Source organism: Ruditapes philippinarum, unplaced genomic scaffold, assembly GCF_026571515.1.
Source record: "Ruditapes philippinarum isolate M1 unplaced genomic scaffold, ASM2657151v2 ctg3050_1_1_1_1, whole genome shotgun sequence".
NCBI lineage: Eukaryota > Metazoa > Mollusca > Bivalvia > Venerida > Veneridae > Ruditapes > Ruditapes philippinarum.
The window spans coordinates 132,187-152,955 of record NW_026854792.1 but is presented as its reverse complement, the minus strand read 5'-3'; positions in this window follow the sequence as shown (position 1 = coordinate 152,955).

The following is a 20,769-nucleotide window of genomic DNA, read 5'->3' as shown; positions in this document are numbered from 1 at the left end:
TTCTTGTTCTCTCTTTCTTAAAATAAAATAAAGCAATTAGATAACTATAGATAATAATACGTTTTATTGACTGATATTTATTAGCATGAACGAATAACTCTATTTGTACACTTACTCTACTTGTGTGATAAATTATCTGTCTTAGAGCTAAGGCACCACCAGTTTAGATATTCCATTTGCGTATGTGATATTTCGAACATGAAAATGTACGATTATACTTTGTCATTTAATGTACGTTCAGTTTGAAATTAATTTGAAAGGGATAAACGGAATCCTTAGAAAACGCCAACAACGTCAAATTAAGTGTTGCATGGTCCTGTTCATGGACAGTACTAGAAAGTTCAAGTTACTGTCAATGCCCCAATATTCAGTTTTCATCATTTAAACACGAAAATGGTGTAATTTTGAATTTAGAAACAATTGCAGATGTGTTCATACATCAGTAATCATGGCATATCTTTAATATTTAACTCGGTAACTAACAAAGTATTGATGGAATTGTCGGGATGTTTCCGTTTACCCAAACTAAGAACATCTTTAGGGTATGACTGTATAATAACATGCACAAACTCACTTCCTTAAATGATCCGTATTCCATTAAAGGATATGAAATTCAGTATTCATATACTGTACACTTATTAACAGAAATACATGCTACTGACAGATAGATATTCTGAAACATTTCGGTAACTGTGATCAGAAAGTAAATAACAGTAAATATCTGTAAGAAATCATGTGTGGTTTACACCGCGTCCGGTTTCTTTTATCTTTTTGTTTCTTTGGCTTAAATAAACTTTAGTCATAATTTTTATATTTTTGCCTAATATGCAGTATAATTATGATTCAATTAGCGATAAATGTCAATTAAGACTCAATCATATGTAACTGTCTAGGTAGCGATCGTCAATGCCAATCATGTCTATTTTGAAAGCAATTCACATTCTATCATAATACTACATAAAAACTCTTTTTAAAAACAAGTAATCAAAGAAAATATTTCTCTCAATTCCTGAAATAATTCTAAAATATTCTGTCGACCAGAGACAAAGGTGCAAGTTATTTCATAAAATTAGATTAATATATATGGATTTGGGTAAAAGACAGATTGAATAATTATACAGTCAGAATAAAAATATTCTCTAAAAAAAACTACTTGAAAGTTATATTATGTAAATGAAATACAATGTGTTCAATTATGTTCGTGCCTCAAATAGATATTTTCCCCACGCATTAAGAAAAGTAATCTGCAATGTAAATTATAGTCAATTCTTCAAAAATAAAACAAAACATTTTCACAAAAATATGATACTTTTTTTTACTTAATTAAAACGAATGTAGGTTAATAATAGTTCGTATTTTGCGATTATTCAAATTAAAGGAAGGAAAAACATGGAATACGCACTCTACATTTCGATCCATTATGATAAACAAAACGTTTGCAATAATCATTCAAGCTAGATACAAAAAAGAATTACAAAATACTTTTAACTATTTTTAAAACAATGTAATAAATTGAAGATTTAACTTATTGAACATAGTTCAGTTAAATTATACATCAATAAATAGTGTTTGAATAACAAAATAATCACATAAGTGATTACAAGACCAAAGCTAGCAAAAACAATTTATATTGAACGTAAGCGATATTCTATGAGTCTAAGGATCTTATATTGAGACCCTGTCTGTCAGTTCACGATTGCTGGAGAAGATTTATATCAAATAATCTAAGTGAATTTTGTCTTGTTTTAATCGATGTTAATATTTTTCTCTCAGACAATATCCTTTAAATGAAATAAGATTTATATACATTTTATTCGCTTGATGTAAACACGAAATATTTCGTACGGACATTGCCTTTTTCCGTTGTGTCGTCCTGCTAATATTTAAAGCTATGACAAAACATTTGTTAGATTGGCTGTTCTTTATAAATAACATTTTATCTTATAAAGAAGAACCTTTTTTGCAATTGCTGTATCATTAAAAACGAACAGTTTAGGACCTAAAACTGGCTTATATGTATTAAGTTTAATTATGAATGAATAAAAACACAACTATTTCCTGCATACTAGTTATTATAAAACAAAATGCTCCCCTACACATATTTTGAAATATAAATTTCACATTTTTACTTGTTGATTACGTTATTTTGCATACATTTATGAAAGGTCAATTTGTATTAGTATCAGTCAATACAATTATTACAACATCATTAGATTATTTTTGCAAGTGATGTTGGATATTGCACAATACTATGCTTAACATTTATTAAATCAATCAAACGAATGCACTATTATACAATTAATCATCTATGCACCCATCTTATAATAACAAGATTAGCCAAAAGTATGACACGGAAATTCATCATACTTGAATTATAGTCTGTTCCAGCAATAGAGACAAATGAAAAGTTATATATTAAATGTTCATTTGGAAAGAAAATAAACTTTATCACATAAAACAATAAATAGGGATTCAGTTCATCAGTCGGCGATCAGTAAACGAAAAATGTTCTTTTTATGTAATAAATCGTGTGTGATGAATGTTGCCTACCAATTTAATTGATGCTTATCAAGATGGTTTGCCATATACTGCTGAGTTATGTTATGTCTTTCTTATTGACCATAAACTTAGTACTGAATATTTCATTTGAAATATAGGTATTCTTATTCGGATATAAATCTTTCGTCTTAAAAAAGTAAACATATATTTTCATTGACAAATCATATTCATACTACAGAGGAAAAAAGCAAACAGACGAATTTGAGGATTCGTAAGAATTATCATATTAAATGAAAGTTATTACGTTGAGTTTTGTTGACTGTAAAAATGGCTAGAAAACAATTGTAAAATTGCGTGTTGGGTTGAACAAGCACTTTTAAATCATTTAATTTTATTTCAATTTGTTTAACTCTTGTGATGTGCCACTCCCCACCCATTTTTATGAACTGTTGTTTTAATTAAACAGTGTAGTTATTAATAAAAACTCTTTTTAACTAAGTTCAAATTTTATCATAAAGTCAAAGAGATACATTAACTTTATAATTCACGAGTAATTTTACCATTAGATTTATTAATTATTCCTCTATTCAAAGAAGAACATTCTAACTTGTAACCATTGTATTGATATTCCGCCATTTTGTTTGCTTACAAATATGACGTCACACATTAGGTCATTTATGACATCATCATCTTGTGAAAAACTTTTCTTTACCTGTGGGGTACAAAGTGGGGTTACATTTAATTTATTAATCTTAAAATTTCATATCTCTACACATAATAACGGTATTTCACTTGTTTCATGTTTTTATTAATTCCAATAATTAATAGCTTAATGTAATATGTGTTTAAACATATTGTTCTATGTTGTATTTTTATCTTTAATGTAAGTTGTGGGAGGTGTTGGATCTGTAGGAAATCCTTTAGGAGCCTTTCCTACACTTTTCTTAAAGTTTCCCACAGTGTGGGACAGTGTAGGAATCTTGACTATAAAAGCGCAGTTTTCCTGTCGGAAGTCACTCCGCTCAGATCAAAACATTAGAAGCAGAAGCTCATTCAGATATTATTAAGAAATTATTTACAAGTTATATCTTTGGTAATTTTGATAGCATATTTTCTTAAATACTTAAGCATTATTAATAAAGATTAAAGTAATAATTTTTGTTCTAAAAGAGTATTTGTTGCATAAAGTTAAGCATAGAAACTTCAGAGTTCTTTGAAAGTTTAAACAGTTGTTATAGATTTATTTTGCAAAGAGTACATGAGCATAGTATATTTAAGATGAAATTTCCATTATAAGTAATATTTTTATTGTGAATTTTATTGTATTAAGTTGCCGACACCTCCCAACGTACGCACACAGATCTATATTCTATTTTATAAAGTTGTCGCGGTAAAGTCGATATTTGAAATATTAATTGATGCTATTTTAACAGCCGTCACTGGTAGAGATATACATCATTTTACCGAAGTAATATAAATTCGGATAATTATATTTAGATTGTTGATAATACTATATATAAGTAGCAGACTTTAATTATTTAATATAATTATACAGCATTTGTTCAAGATTAAATAATATATATATAGTTCATTACGGTGAGTCCGTAAATAAACATCGTTAACTTGAAATTGTCTTGGTTGTTACTTGAGAAGTTTTATATTAAATACCCTTTATATATCATCCAAAAATAAAACAATAAACTGATGCGGAGTCATCCTCTGATAGCCCAATCTGAGGAATTTTTGTGATCGCTTGGTGTCCGTCCGAGTCCGTCATATAAATATATGAAATACAGAAGCTCTATACCAAGAAGAACTATTCTTCTGAGTTAGCGAATACATGTTAGTAGAATAAAAGACATACAAGAGACAGCGGTACGCAACACTCTTTTATTGTGCAAACAATTTACACAGGCCAAATTGCTGATCTATTTAATTACTTCCAAGTTCCGTTTGCGTTTCATGAAATTAAAACAATTGTTTTTATCTTGCCTTGCTTTGAAAACAATTTTGCAGACCATTTATATATACTGTTACATGTTTAAAAGGTATCGCCTAACCTTTATTGCTTCTATTATGTGGTAAGAAGACAAGTTTATTGTTCCCCGCCTTTCCGAAGAAAAAAGGGGGATATAGAAAAAGGCTCGTCCGTCCGTCTGTCCGTCCGTCCGTCACAGGTACGCGTCCGGTCCATAACTTTGTCATTTATCAAAGGAATTTGAATTTACTTGGCACAATTGTTTGTTATAATAAGACGATGTGTCATGCGCAACAACCAGACCCCTACCTCAAGGGTCAAAGTCGCACTTGCTCATTCAAGGTCAACACTGTCTATTTGAGGGTATATATAGTGTATGGTCTATAACTTTCTTATCTTTGAATGGATTTTGTAAATACTTGCCAATTGTTTACAATAATGAGACAATGTGTCATGCGCAAAAACCGGTCACCTACCTCCAAGGTCAAGGTCACACTTGGAGGTCAAATATTAGTCTGTTATAGGGTATATTTTGTGGCCGGTCCATAACTTTTTCATAGATCAAAGGATTTTGAAAATACAAATAGTCACTATAATAAGAAGATGTCTCATGCGCAACACCTGCATACCTACCTCAAAGGTCAAAGTCACACTTAGAGGTCAAACAAAAATTAATATAGTCTGTTAAAGGGTTTATTTTGTGTCCGATCTAGAATTTCCTCATAGTTCAAGGGATTTTGAAATAACTTGGCACAAATAGTCACAATAATAAAAGATATGTCAAGTATAACACCTGCACCACTACCTCTAAGGTCAAGGTCACACTTAGATGTCAAAGATTAACAGAGTCTGTTATATGGTATATTTTGTGTCCTGTCCATAACTTCTACATAGATCAAGGGATTTTAAAAATACTTGGCACAAATAGTCACAATAATTAGATGATATGTCATGCGTAACACCTGTGTCCCTACCTTCAAGGTCAAGGTCACACTCAGAGGTCAAAGCTTAGCATGATAGATTTTTAAATTCCATGTTTCATTTTATTTTTTTAATAAATTAATTGTTGCATTTGCAGATTTAGCATTGATCATAATTTTGGACTCAAAGTCCTGAGATCCGTACCAAAATCTTTTAAAATAGCACAATTTTATGCTTCATATAAAACTTCCCTGAGGCGGGAAACGTTGGAAACTCTGTAACAAATTCTTGTTTCATTATATTTGCCTTATTGTTTTACATAATGAAATTGCGATTGATATCTTTGACCAACTGTATTGTTAAGTAATATATTGTTCTTTATGTATTAATGTATTAATAGAAACGCTTGAATAGATTTTACATTAAATACACATTGCATACCGATGTCAAAGCTATTTGCGCGTAAACCGTTTGACGTTTTAATGTATTCGGTATTTCAACAAACCATTAAAGGTTTAGGTTAATAAGCAATTCTTTTTTGAGATAACAATTATAGAGCTAGTTCGATATCGACAAAGTCAGTATTGAAATTTGCTTAAATTGTCATAATTTTGACCTTGACCTTCACATGACATTTATTATCAAAGTCAAATTAATGAAATATGCTTCAATTTTCAATACTAAATTTTTTACTTAATGATTTGAGTCTTTCTTGGACAAAAGAAGCTATGTGACAAAACTGATTGATTCAAATGTGACATTGACGTTTGAATGACCTATATTTCTTTCTACTATATTGATTAGCAACACTACGCCAGAGCACTCTGTTGAAAAATTGTGATCGCTAGAGCCGCGATTCTTGACTTGTAATAACACTTTCTTCTTATTTGGACTGCGACACGGATAAAACAGCACCTCTTTTGTTGTTTTTTTTAAAAGACGCCATGTACAGATTACTGACTACAATGACGGATCATTTAGAGTGAATAGCTATTAAAGTTGTAAGATGCTATATTATTTGTATTTCCTTCCATTTAGCATTTTTAAAGAATTCAAAAGTAAATATTTACAACTTAAAAGTGTAGTTCGTATAAGGTTCAACAGAAAATCCATTAGTTTGATGTTCATCTGTTGATGGAATAAAATAAATAGATCAGCAGTCTAAGTATTTACTTTCTGGAAGCTACGGGGAGAATGTTTGTTACAAATTAACAACAAAAAATAACTCAGCATTATCTTGTCATTACTTCCTTAGTTATAAAACTGTTTTAACACATATTGTTCAATTCAAAATTATGGTGAGTTCCTATCACACAGACAGTTAAACGTTGAAAGCCTTTCATGTGAACAAATTTATTTGGACATTAGTACGTTATGCTTGTAGTTTAATGTGCTATTATAGATAGCGTTTTAATCATTTGACTAGACGGACTGATTACGTGAGTTGTTTACCTTTGCATATGAGAATTTGCCGAGGCACAAAGGAGCATGTAAAGTCCGACTAACTAAACCCCACTGGACGAATAATCAAATTAATCAAATTAATCGGAGAGCTTTCACAGAGAGGAACAAAGAAAGGAGCATTTAGCACTATTGTTGTGTTGGATTAGGTATTTTCTCTTTTTGCTATCTTTTTGTGTGTGTTTGTTGTTGTTGTTTTTTTTTGTTGTTGTTGTTGCTTTTGTTGATTTTAGTGTGTGTTTAAAGAAACCGGCTTTGTAAATGCTTTTCACGCGCGAGTGCGATGTCATTTGCATTATTTGACAGTTGAATTCTGAAAATGAAAGTACCTACTGATATATCTAAACTAGTGTTATTAACTAAAAGAATTTCTACGGGGTGTATATATATTTTGATTAAAAATGTGATATCTAATTTCTTACTCCAAATATCCAAATGGTTGTCAGAAAATGAAGTTGCGTAAAATTATAGTAATCTTTTATCTCTTTTATTCCCGTCTAGTTGACACGCGTAGCATTTCTGTATACATGACTGGTATAAAAACTGGCGGTAACAAGTTAAAATTATTAAATATTTAAGTATAATTCTAATATATTGCATCTCATCAATGTCGCTTATTTAAAATTTGTTAATCCATTCGTATTTATTGTAGAATATGAGTTCATTTATGATGATAAATAGGGTTGCATTAAATCGCCAGGCCAACTATTAATATGAAACTTACATTTTTCTTTCCATATGGTTTAATTGCATGATTACAAAAATGTCTCTTTATTGTCAATTTGGAGCCAATTGTTCGTCTCCATTCTCATTAAGTATAGCAATTAAATATCGACATAATTTTGGACATTTTATAAACAATAAACGTACAATAATATGTTTGAAATAAGCCAGGCGACAGTAAAATTCTCATCTTATAGTGTTTATTGCATAATTTGAATAAACAATACGAAATGTGTCACTAAAATAATTATACATCCTAACATAGCCACAGTATATGCAATGAAATAACCACTGTCAAATTAGATCAAGTATTAACACTTCATTTAATCACATCTAGCTATCAAAGTAACCTTTGTAGTCTTTGAATAACAAGCCCTATGTGTGGCTGTCATTAATTTGTTTTAGACAATCGGATCTATATGATCCAAACAAAAGGACATGACACACTTTCATAGCGAAGCTTACTTCATTTCTAGAGGAGTATTTTATAGATTTTACAGACAAATTGATGCATAAATAATGAGAATTTCTTAAACCATTACTTCATGAGCATTTTGTGAAAAATGGCTGTTTTCATTGAAAAGTCTCCCGTTACAAGTTCAAATTGCTATAAAACTATAAAAACTGCTTCAATACTAATCAGACTTGGCACAAATGTTGACTGGACCATTGCCTTTGCAACAACATGCTCAGGCTGAAATTTTCAGCTACCATGGCAACGAGGGGACATCTCAAAATTGCCAAAAAAAAACACTATTTTGCGTTGATTTTTTTCCATCAAAGTTTATTTCAAAGTGCTGCAACTTCTCAATGGATTGAGATAGAGTCAAATGCTTTGCAGCGTTGGTTACACGTTTCCTTATGATCTATCTGGGGTCATTTTTAGCCTCTCACAAGTCCAAAATTGCATTTTCTTGGCGACGAGGTGGACTGCCGCCCCCTTCAAACCCCCCAAACAGAAGGGGCACATCCCCCCTCTGGCAACCCCCTGATGTATCTTTTGGTTGTGGGGCCGCGCCGAAAAAGTGGTCACTTTTTTAAACAACATTTCCCAAACAAAAACAAGAGTTGGGGCCTAAATAAGGCATTTTTTCACCATTTGAGACAACAAAAAGGGGGTAGAAAAGGCGTTTAAAGGCGTGTATATCGCGTAACGGGTTAACAGAAAATGATGAAAATACTTGAAATTACCCAAAATCGCGTTTTTCCATGTTAAAACATGGCCTTACAAAAATTGTTGTTTTGAAGATTTTTAGATTTTTTTCATTAAACCATTTGATCTGCAGCAATTGGAACACGGGGGACCAACTTCATATGGTTCAACGAAATGTGCATTGGTAAGAAAGTTGGTTTCCTGTCAAGCATATGATGGTTAAACTCTTATATGAGGACTCCATTTTCATGAACGGCAAGTTTAACAATATCATTGGTCAACAGCGTCATGCAGTGGCAATATGGTGATAAATACTGCACTTTCAGTCATTAATCGCACAAAAATCTTAATTCTTTTTAATTTCCATAAAATCTTCCTACATTTTTCTCAAGTTTGATTTTCGATTTTCTTTAAATATTTTGGCTCATCTGGAGGCATGCAACTTTCAAGCGTCTACTCAATCGAAGACAAATTCGTTAGAAGTCCAGACACAACGTTATAGTGTTGCAGCTTAAATTAGACATAAGCTTATGATCTTGTGATTCATGAACGTCTTTGATAATATAACATTGCATGTACCTTTGTTTTAAAATAAAATTGCGTGCTCATACTTACATTATCCTAGTAGTAACATATTTTTTCCAACTCATTCAAAACTACGCATAAAATGTTCTCTTGTATGATACAAAGCAATTTGTTTTAATTTACATACAGTTTGGACTAGTTAATCAGAATTCATCATTATTATGACGTTCTTTGGAAATTAAAAGGTTCAAACAAACTGATATTTTATGAGTTGCTGTGGAACATTTAGAAGTGAAAATGAAATGTGAGTGACATTCGCCTTTTATGTGTTCTCATTACATAAATTTAAAACACGTTATATTAGGTTGTTACATTTATGACTGTCTTACGCTTTTTATCATAGCCCTTTCATTAACCATCGCCGAGTAGTCGATTTCAATAATGTTGTTAATAATTCAGAGAAAAAATGGAGCCAACAACAAGGGCGGTATAAAAGTATTTAATTTTAAGCATCAAAATATACGTTTTTTGCGTTTTGAAATATCTCTTTTGAGGCTACAAAAATACATTATAAAGTGTTTTAAAAATCAAAATCATTTATTTCAATACCATAAAAAGATATTTATAATATTACAATGTGTACAGTCAAGTTGTTTATAATGTTTGATATATTTATTAAGTTACAATGCGTAATTCATCATATATGGTACGTTCCTTATTCAATTAATCACAACCCTAACATCGATACTTTGACAATTCATAGATTTATGATTAAATTATCTGACACATCGAAACGTAGTCATTAATCTAAACTCTGAACGTCTTTATTGTTTGATTGGAAGAAACACACAAGAACTTCATTCTAAAACTGTACTATAGAGATCCATAAAAATGTTCAGTTTGAGAAATATGTTCTTATATATCTTACATTATTTTACGTTAAAGAATTTATCCGTACTAATGGCTATAGATTGTAAGGAAACATTTCAGCAAACGGTGATTGTCTGCGGTATATGTTCATTATGATTCAATCATGGTTTCATTGTCTATCCATCAGTGCAAATTTTATCCATTCTTGGATAGAATTCAAAACAGAAAGATGTTTGCGCGTGTTTTATATTACATATGAAATCCATCTTTAATTCCTCTTATTTGAGAATAAATGTTTAGTGACTGAAAGGTTAATGAAAGTGCTATTATGTAAATGATTTAAAAAAGGTAGTCAAAATAAATTTATTGAAATAAAGTGATTCAACTTTTTGCTCTCTATTGTTGAAATATCAATATCAAATAATCTCACAATTTCAAATAAACATATAGTTTCACTTTTGCACAGATAAGAACATCAAAGAAACTTTTATCCAAGATAATTGTATTCTACAATTTGTTCTTTAATCATGTTAATCACTGCCTTATTTTTTTTATTATTATTCTTTTTTTTGGTCACCTCCTTAAAGGTTTGTTTACTTCAAAAGAATAACACAATTATAGTAATGCATTTACTGATTGGCAAAATGAACCTCAATGACCATTTTATATTTGGAAATATTTGTTTTTATCTGGTAGATACTAAAACTATCGTTACTTTACAAGCAATGGTTTTTAAAAGAGTAGACTGACATGACTAACAAAATGCATTAATGCACTTTCAGAGAGGATTTCAACCTTTCACATCTAATATACATGTAGCCTCGAAATTCCTTACAATTATCAACTTACAAATGAATTCAAACAATTTCTTTTATGTAAGTTGAAAGCATTGAAGAAAAATGTCAAAGGAGCGTCCTTCTAAAACTAAAAAGACTAGTCAGCACAATAAGTCAGTCTAAAAGGCAGCAGAATATCCCAATAATTACCATACAAAACGGTTATTTGGAAGCGTAATTGTAATCAAAAGTGTTATTTGGCAAGTATAGTATATATTGTATTTAAGATGTCCGCGAAGAGTTTGAGGTAGTTTAGCTAAACTGAATGTTCTATCGCAAAGTATCACGTATTTTGTTTGTGACTTTGGGTGTCAGGTCACGTAAGATGGAGACTAATATCTTATCATCTAAGTGTTTTGTCTCTTATATTAATAGCAGTATACAAAAATTTTCTCCAGACAATATCCTTTAATGAAATAAGATATCTTTATTTGATATGCAAGTTGTTAACAAGTAATAATTGTGTACGTCTGTCTGTCGTCATTGTAAGATTTACATCATGACAATGCATTAGGCTGGTTGTTTGTAATAAAGTATTATATTTAAACATAACAAAACTATTCTGAATTGTACCGACGAGTGAATCAATTCTGAATAAATAAACATCGTATAAATATTATGATAAAAAGATATGCTATGCCACAAATAATTGAGGATAGTATACCGATTGAGGGGGCACAGCAATATTTTTGGCCTGACCGCTAAAATATAGTGCTGTATAACCGCAAGGAATATTTAACAAAACACACCTTATAAAAGCTGAGTGTCAAAAGTTTCCGGTACATTTTTTAGGAAATGTTTGTCCTTGTTGTACTTTGGTCTGATATCATGTGGTATTTTATCAGAGATGGCACAAAGTTATTTGGACTTCATAGAACTGTAAGTGATCGATCAGTCTACCCACAAACTCTAAACGGACTGGAGCCTTCATAAATGGTCAAGATCTTTATATCTAAAATTGTTCCTGTGATTGTTACATTATTGTGAAAAGTTAACATCAAAGTCACTCCATTTATTTTAGAAATTTTTAGACATGACGAGAAAATTGAGAATATTGTTGGTTTTTTTCGAGTTTGATACAATTTGATAAAGGTATATACTAATAACTTTTGTGCAAAATTACCAAAGATTCAATCACTCTGTTTTAATTTTTACCTAATATCTAATTTACTTTGTTTTCCCAAAGTATTACTTTTTAATGCGCACAATGATCTACAAATGAAAATGTTACTGAAATCTGGCTAAGACTCGCACACAATATGAGCCACGCCATGACAAAAACCAACATAATGCGTTTGCGACCAGCATGAATCCAGACCAGCCTGCTCATCCGCGCAGTCTGATCAGGATCCATGCTGTTCGTTATCAGTTTCTCTACTTGTAATAGGGTTGGTAAGCGAAAAGCATGGATCCTGATCAGACTGCGCGGATGCGCAGGCTGGTCTGGATCCATGCTGGTCGCAAACCCATTATGTTGGTTTTGTTATGGCGCGGCTCAATTATGGATTTTGTAACATTATCTTTTGTAATAGTTTTGAGCATGTCCCTCCGCTTCTTTCACCGCCGTTGTGGTCTCTCCCTTATACCTCATTGGAGCTGTTCTGCAATGGAGAACAACACAATCATTTGTTGCAGCCTCATTGAAATATACTTCTGTGACTATGAATAATGATTTCATGATTATAAATGCTTAACATATATCATATTAAAAATTCAGATGCCTATTGTATGTGCCAAGATTGTAAGTGCTCACGAGAACTCCATGCTAAAACTGTACCCTTGATATTCATAAAAAATAGTTCCAGCCTATGCATTGAAGAACTCATATATCAGATATCAATTTAGAGAGGAACTGTAGCTTTGAATAAAAAGCAGGGATACAGTTCATTAGTTTTCGATCAGTAAAGAAACAAAATTGCACTTATATGTAATAAATTAGACGCATTCAATTTTAATTGACGATCGTCTGTAATGGTCGCCAAATAATGCTGAATTATTTCTCGGATGCTTTTTATTGCTTCCAGACGTTTAACAATAATCTGCATGAGTACTAAACATTTCATAAGAAATAATCTTTTCTTTCTTATACTTGGGAGGAAATTGAAATATTAACTAAAGTAGTCGTCCTTTATTGACTGCCATGTTCTGTTTCTATATCGTTTGACTGATCATAAAATGTCTTTGTGTAACTTGACTATGTAATTACGTAAGATCTTGTTAATTTATAGTTGGTTGAAATAATGCTGAAACGTATTCATAAAAGATAAAAATATGTGAATGAAAAAGAAAGAAGTCATCATTAATTATTTCATCATATTTGTTAATAGCAAATATAAAAGGCACATGCACACAATTTTTAAATCAGATGCTTTTTACAGGAATAATTAATAAAGAACAATGGTCTCATAATGAAAATGCCCTAAACAACACAATGCTTTTAAAGTTAGAAAGAAGCTACAAAAATATATACAACGCAAACTAAACTCACAAAATATGGATTTCTAACAAACAGTTAAATGCTCTTGTTACAATTCTTCTGTAATAATACTTGAGCTCGAATGCCGTACAAATATACAAAACTGTATATTTGTTGTCTAACCTCTACGGTTATTGAAATGAACCTCGTAGATATATTAATCTAAACATTGTACATAAGTATTACATTGAACATATAATGTATGATACTGGCAGTTATTTTTAAGTTAACATAATAAATATATTATTTACACGAGACCGGAGTAATAAAATCACTAAATAAACAAATCTTTTGGAAAACAAATCACTAAATAAACACATCAAACAAATTGATAAAAATTCCTAGGATAAATATAGTACATGCTACATGACATGTTTTGAATTTTCATGGTACGAAACAACTCTTCATTTTTGTCACCATAAGAGTGTTTTCATGACAAATGCTATAGCATTTGCTTCTTCAATGACACACTTCATATCGTATTAATTAGTAGACTTTCAATCATTCAATCTTAACAAAACCATTAATAATTTCTAGTTAAAATTTCAATAAAATATCTTCAAAATGGTCCAACTAATAAGTGTGTTAGGCCTAAAGAAACAAACTAATGTATGACCTTCCTAATGAGCGTTATTAAACGGAGCTGGACATGGAGTCTTAGGTCAGAAAAACGTATGTTTAGTCTTTTATTGTTGCCACTAGCACACACATATATAATTACTTTTAATAACAATCTTAAAAACAGCAGTATTGAGATCATATTAACCGAAACATTGATTGTCAGTCAAATAAAATCGGTCACAGATTCACTTTGACACATAATAAAACACAAAGACACACTTTTAACTTTGATGAAGCAGATTTGTTTTACAGAAATCGGCAACTGAATCGGTTGTTTCAGTTTATATTTTTAAAAGCTAAATTCAAATTATTTCTGAACTGAACTCGTTATTTGTAAACGCTTTATTCAATTAACGTGTATTATGGCTTTACATAAATAAATAAATTAACAATCCATAATGACTGTTACATGAATGCATGTTAAAAGTGTTCTGAATTGAACATGTGAAAAAGTGCCAACAAGCATTATCTGCCCACAATTCCAGGAATAAACTCAAACAATTACCCCCGCTACGAACGATTAAAATAATATCAGTGTAAGCACATTATCTTAAATGCATAACAAAATAATATCTCAATTAATTCTCCGAAAAAAGATAACTGTAACATGGTTAAATGTCAATTACACCGTAATTCACAACTGTTAAAGTAAAAAGATCAATAAAACTATAATGCTTAATTATTCCACGCTTACTTTTTGTTGCAATTGAGAAGGTTTTTGTAGTCATCTTGTTCCAAATCTAAACTACTTGTTTACATCACTATATTATATCAACCTAATGCGTTTTTCTATAAAGATAACACCTCCAATAACCGGTTTCAAAAATACATTGTTAAATAGACAGATATACATTTACGATATCTAAGGACACTAAGTGGAAGAGAATAAAACTAATGTAAATTTCAGAAATAGTTTTTGTTTCCATTAACTGACTGAAATAAATTTTACCTTCCTTTAACAACGGATTTTAACATTTACTTTTTAAAAGGAAACCATGACACTGAACACACGATTAACAGTAACGAAGATTTGAAATAGAAATCCTGGCTTTTTTTGCACAAAGTGGAAATAAAACAGGGGCATAAAACACGTACTCATATGGTTTTAGTACTAACATTTCAAGATTTTAAAAAACTGTACACATATGTAACAAAAAGTGGAAACAAAGTGATCCCTTGGAAGCATTAATCACAACAAAATTACAAGAGAATTGCAGACTCGGTTTGATTAAGTCTGTATATGAGGGATAATGAATACGTGTAACATCCCTCATGCCCCCTAGCACCGGCTTGAGTGGTACTCAATGCTCAACACTTAATAGTGCTGGCATTAATGATCCCAAAGGACCAGAAAAATATAACAACACTGAAATGAAGTACGGGGCAACTATTTACAGCTGCCACACAGTACTTGACACCTGCTGTTGTGAAGTATAAAAATCTGGAAACAAAGTGATCCCTCGGAAGCATTAATCACAACAAAATTACAAGATAATTGCAGACTCGGTTTAATTGAGGGATAATGAATACGTGCAACCATGGAGTTGAATAGACTAGTATGTATATCTGTGGTGCAACATCCCTCACAAAAAATCTAAATTATCAGATTTACAAACACAAAAAATTTCAGAGGATAATTACGGCATGTTAAACGTTGTAATATTCAATAAATTAATTTTTTTGTTCTATATCCAATATTTAATATATTGTATAACTCTAATTATATATTCTATACCATAATATTTATTCAATCGTGCTGAATATTTGTTCATCATAAAATATTTGTGTGCGATAATTTTCCATATGTATGTTCTATATTTGAAAATATATATTATATAATTAAAATATTTATTGTAAAGATCTACTGAAAAATATTTATTCGATAATTTGAATCATGGGATAGAACGCTTAGCATACTAAGCCCCGCCTAAGTAAGCACGAATGTCTGATAAAGCGTTATCATCCTGATTAAACTAGACTATAGTGTAGTGGAAATGATCAGCGTCCCTTGTAAATAGTGCATATGCTTAATCCTCCTTATAAATGTATATGTAAAAATGGAAATAGATTTTAAAGTCTTCGTATAATAATGGTTTTTCATATGCCTAATAATTTAACCACGATTTGAACCTATGTGAGGATATCATGTAAGATGCATTTACATAAAAATACACGGAACATAAATCGGAATATATCCCCTATATGAAACGAAAAATACCAACAAGAAACATTAACAACTGAAAATGTTATGTCGTTAATGCAATGTGCATGTAAAGCGACCCGGCGCACGCTATAACTTTAAAATTTGACGTTTACGACGTCGCAAGCCTATTGTCTTTAACGGAGCAGCTACAGTTAAACTTCGTTTGCTCGAACTCGGATCGCTCGAATACCTCCCTTCGCTCGAACTCATCGCCCAGGTCGGGCAAAATTCATATATTTATAATATATTTTGTTCTACCTCAGATTCGCTCAAACTCTCGAAACCGATCTCTGGTCCCTTCGGCAGAAATATAGTGTAAATCACACCTTTCCGGTCGAACACAGACAACAAAAGTTGCGGGTCGACATGAGGGTTTACTTGACATAACTCATTTTTCAATAGAGTACAACACTTTTCAGAGAAACGTGTTTCTTTAGTTAAATTAAAATGATATGATTATTTATGCAAATAGATGTTTGAGTTGAGCTTCCATTTTCCTGCCATTGTAATTCCTTTGTTAGAATAGTTGAATAGTTTACGTTCAACCTGGGACTTAAAAAGACCTTCAGTTTGAGGTTTTGAGAACACCAATTCATACTTGTATCATAGTTTGGGGACCTTTCTGTTGAAAATGTGTCAGAGTTAAAACGTATACATATACAGTCATAGTGCGTTAACTGGAGTGCAGTTTTAGTTACCCGCACTCGAAATCATGTCCATTGATTGGTTCATTTTTTCTGGGGTTTACTTATTGTAACGACAGTGAAAGGGATAACGATAGAAATGTCATATTTAGTACGCTCCCTTCGCAGCTCACTGAATACACTCACGCTACTTCAGACAAGAAAGTGAGCGATAGAAGAATATTCGACCGATGCGCAGGAGAGTACATATTTAGATGTTCATTCATTGGTTACTTTTTTCTGGGGTTTCATATTGCGACAACAGGGAACGTGTTTTTATTTTTGCCTATGATACAAAAGAGTTTCATATTGCGACAACAGGGAACGTGTTTTTATTTTTGCCTATGATACAAAAGAGCTTTTGTAGACCAATAGCCACAATGATATTGTTATACACCCTGCGTCTTTAAGTTTCCAGGTTTAACTCAGACTGTGCAGTACATGGTCGCTTAGGGTTCAGTACTGAATTATTGAACACGTTTGATAAAATATTACTGCTTTATTTAACCAACGACTTACATGAATTATTAACTGACTTAAAAAATATCCAAGAATTTTACCATCCTTTAACAACAGATTTCAACACCTTTTTCTTAAAGGAAAGGTTTTATTTAATTTGGTGATCATGACATTAAAATTTTGACATATAAAATCGTTCCAATAATTTGTATTTTATGAGTTCATCATCGTATATTGAACGCCTATTGTTCCACTAATCAAAACTCTGATACAATGATACATGATGATACTTTGATCGGTTACAGTTGTATGAAGAAATTATTAGACACACTGAGATGTTTCCATTAATTTAAACAAGGAACATCTCTATTGTATGATTGTAACCTTAGAACTCAATTTTGAAAATGTACCTTTGAGATCCATAAAAATAGTTTCGCTATGTGATACGTTCTTTTATCTTACATTATTTTACGTTAAAGAATGTATTCATGCTAATGGCTGTAACGTGTACGGAAACATTTAAGCAAATGGTAATCTATACACGGAAAAAATGATGATTGTCTGTAAGTAATCATGCGAGTAATATGTTCATTATGATTCAACCATGATGCACTGTCTAGCAAAAGCTCCATCGGTGCAAATCTTATCCATTCTTGGATGGAATTCAAAACATAAGTGGTTTGCCCGTCTTTTATTTGAGATATAAAATCCATCTTCATTTCATGTTATCTGAAAATACATTGACAGTAAACATTTTCTCGATGGCTTATCAATTCTAAAATAGCCTGTTGACTTAAAATCTATAAAATTAGGTTTATTAACAGAAAGTTTTAAATATTGTACAGAATAAAGATATCAGAATATTCATACAGATAAAAAGATATGTGAAAGTGATATACAATGTATTCAGTTACTTCTGGCTGTGCCTCAAATTTCCACCCATCTAGAAAAGCTATTTGCAATGTAAATTATACTAAAATGTGAAAAACAAAGCAAAATAATAATAATAATTATAAACATTACTTACTGTTCATTACTTAATATGAATGTAGGTTTATGTATGTTGGCCTTTGTCAATAGAAAATTATAAACACAATTAAGATGTGATGCCTTTTGTTAGTTTGAATAACTTAGTCATGTTCCTTGGTCACAAAATATGTGTTACGTTTTTTCTAGTTGTGTTTTTCATTGACCTATTGGACAACTCACATTCAATCAATTTTAAATATATCCGTAAAGGTAACTTCAGTCAAAACAGAGTTGCCTGTTTTTTTTTTTGTTTTGTTTTTTTTTTTTTTGGGGGGGGGGGGGTTGTTGTTTTTGTTTTTTTATTTCATTTCAAAATACTTAGTTTCATGTAAGTATGTCGGATATCCACCCATTGTATCAAATGAATATTGTTTAAATCGTAAATTAAAGAGGGCAAGACAATTGAGCCGCGTCACGACAATACCAACATAGTGCGGAGGCGCAGGCTTGTCTGGATCCATGCTGGTCGCAAACCCATTATGTTGGTTTTGTCGTGACGCGGCTCAAATATATCCATGCTGTTCGCTATCAGTTTCTCTACTTGTTATAGGGTTTGTAAGCGAACAGCATGGATCCTGATCAGACTGCGCGGAGGCTGGTCTGGATCCATGCTGGTCGCAAACCCATTATGTTGGTTTTGTCGTGACGCGGCTCAAATATATCCATATTTAACGTAAGCAATAGTGCATTTTAGGTTTACATGATAAAACTTTACATGCGCTATTCTTTTAGTCTAGAGACATAAAGTATCAGTCTCTTATTCGGACTTGTTCTGTCAAGTCACGTTAGATAGAGAAGATTTATATCTTATTATCTAAGTGAATCGTCGCAGTATACAAGTATATTTTCTCTCAGACAATATCCTTTAATGAAATAAGGTCTCTTTACTTGATATGCAAGTTGTAAAACAAGTAGTAATTTTGTATGTCTGTCTGTCGTCATTATAAGATTTACGTCATTGACAATGCATTAGGCTGGTTGTTCGATATGACATATTATATCAAAGCATATAAATAATAAATACTCCTAATCGTACCGACAAGTCACTCTATTACTTATGAATATACTTGGTATACTTATCATGATCAAAAATATGCTACCATACACAAATAATAGAGAATAGTATACTCTAAAAAAGTATTCCTTGTTTATTTACGTAAGTGTCAACGAGACTGTTAATAATTTTATATTTACGGGAACGTCAGCGGTCTCATGGTCCACTCTTCACTTTTCCACTTTGATTATAACTGTACATTACTTTGCATACATATGAAGAAAGACAACATAAATAATTTGAATTTATGAAAATAAGAGAATTATTACAGCGTCATTAAAATGTGCTTGCGTTACGTTGAATAATTGTTAGGAATACTCTCACTATGCTTAACATATCTCATATCAAATATTCAGATATATATTCTATGTGCCAAGATTGTAAGTACTCACGAGAACCTTATGCTAAATTTGTACCCTTGATATTCATAAAAATATCCACCTATGCATTGGAAAACTCATATATCTAACTTCAATTTTGAGAACAAATGAAGCTTAACAGCTTAAAATGATAAGCAAGGACATAGTTTATCAGTCGAAAATCAGTAAAGGAAAAGATCTTATAATAATAAATCGAACAGTCAGTAATGTTTGCAAAGCACTGCCCAGTTATTTCTGATCTTATTATTTGCTTATCATAGCTCACAGACGCTTAACAATAAACTGAATAAGCAGTGAACATTTCATATGAAATAAAGGCAAACTATATTTTATCCTGAAAGAATATAAAAACTATCTTTTCTTTCATGGACAAATCATATTTACATTTAGGAAGAAATTGAAATATCAAATAAATAAGTCATCTTTCCCGATCTGTCATATTTCTATTTCTATATCAATTGACTGACCATGAAACGTCTTTTCAAAACTTTACTATGCAACAACGTAAGATGTTGAATATAACAAGAGGGCCCAGAGGGCCCTGGATCGCTATCCTGAGAAATAAGTCAAACGGTCAAAGTGGAGCCCCTTTTCAAACCAGAAACACAATTTGAAAACAAGGGACTGTATAATCTGAACAATTTTTGTACATTGTCACCAAGGACATTTTTTTGTAAAATAACTTCAAAATTGAACCAGTGGTTTAGATGTTGTTTAGATGTTGTTTTTCTAATTTTAGCTCTGGCAACCATTTTATTAAACAGTTCAGCCTGTCTCTATTCGTGAAAAAATAGCGAAAATTAAAACATCGCGAAAAATACTGGATTTACAGTACATAGAAGGAAAAACCAATGACCCCCTGGGGCAGGGCCAATTTTGACCCTAGGGGTTTTATTTC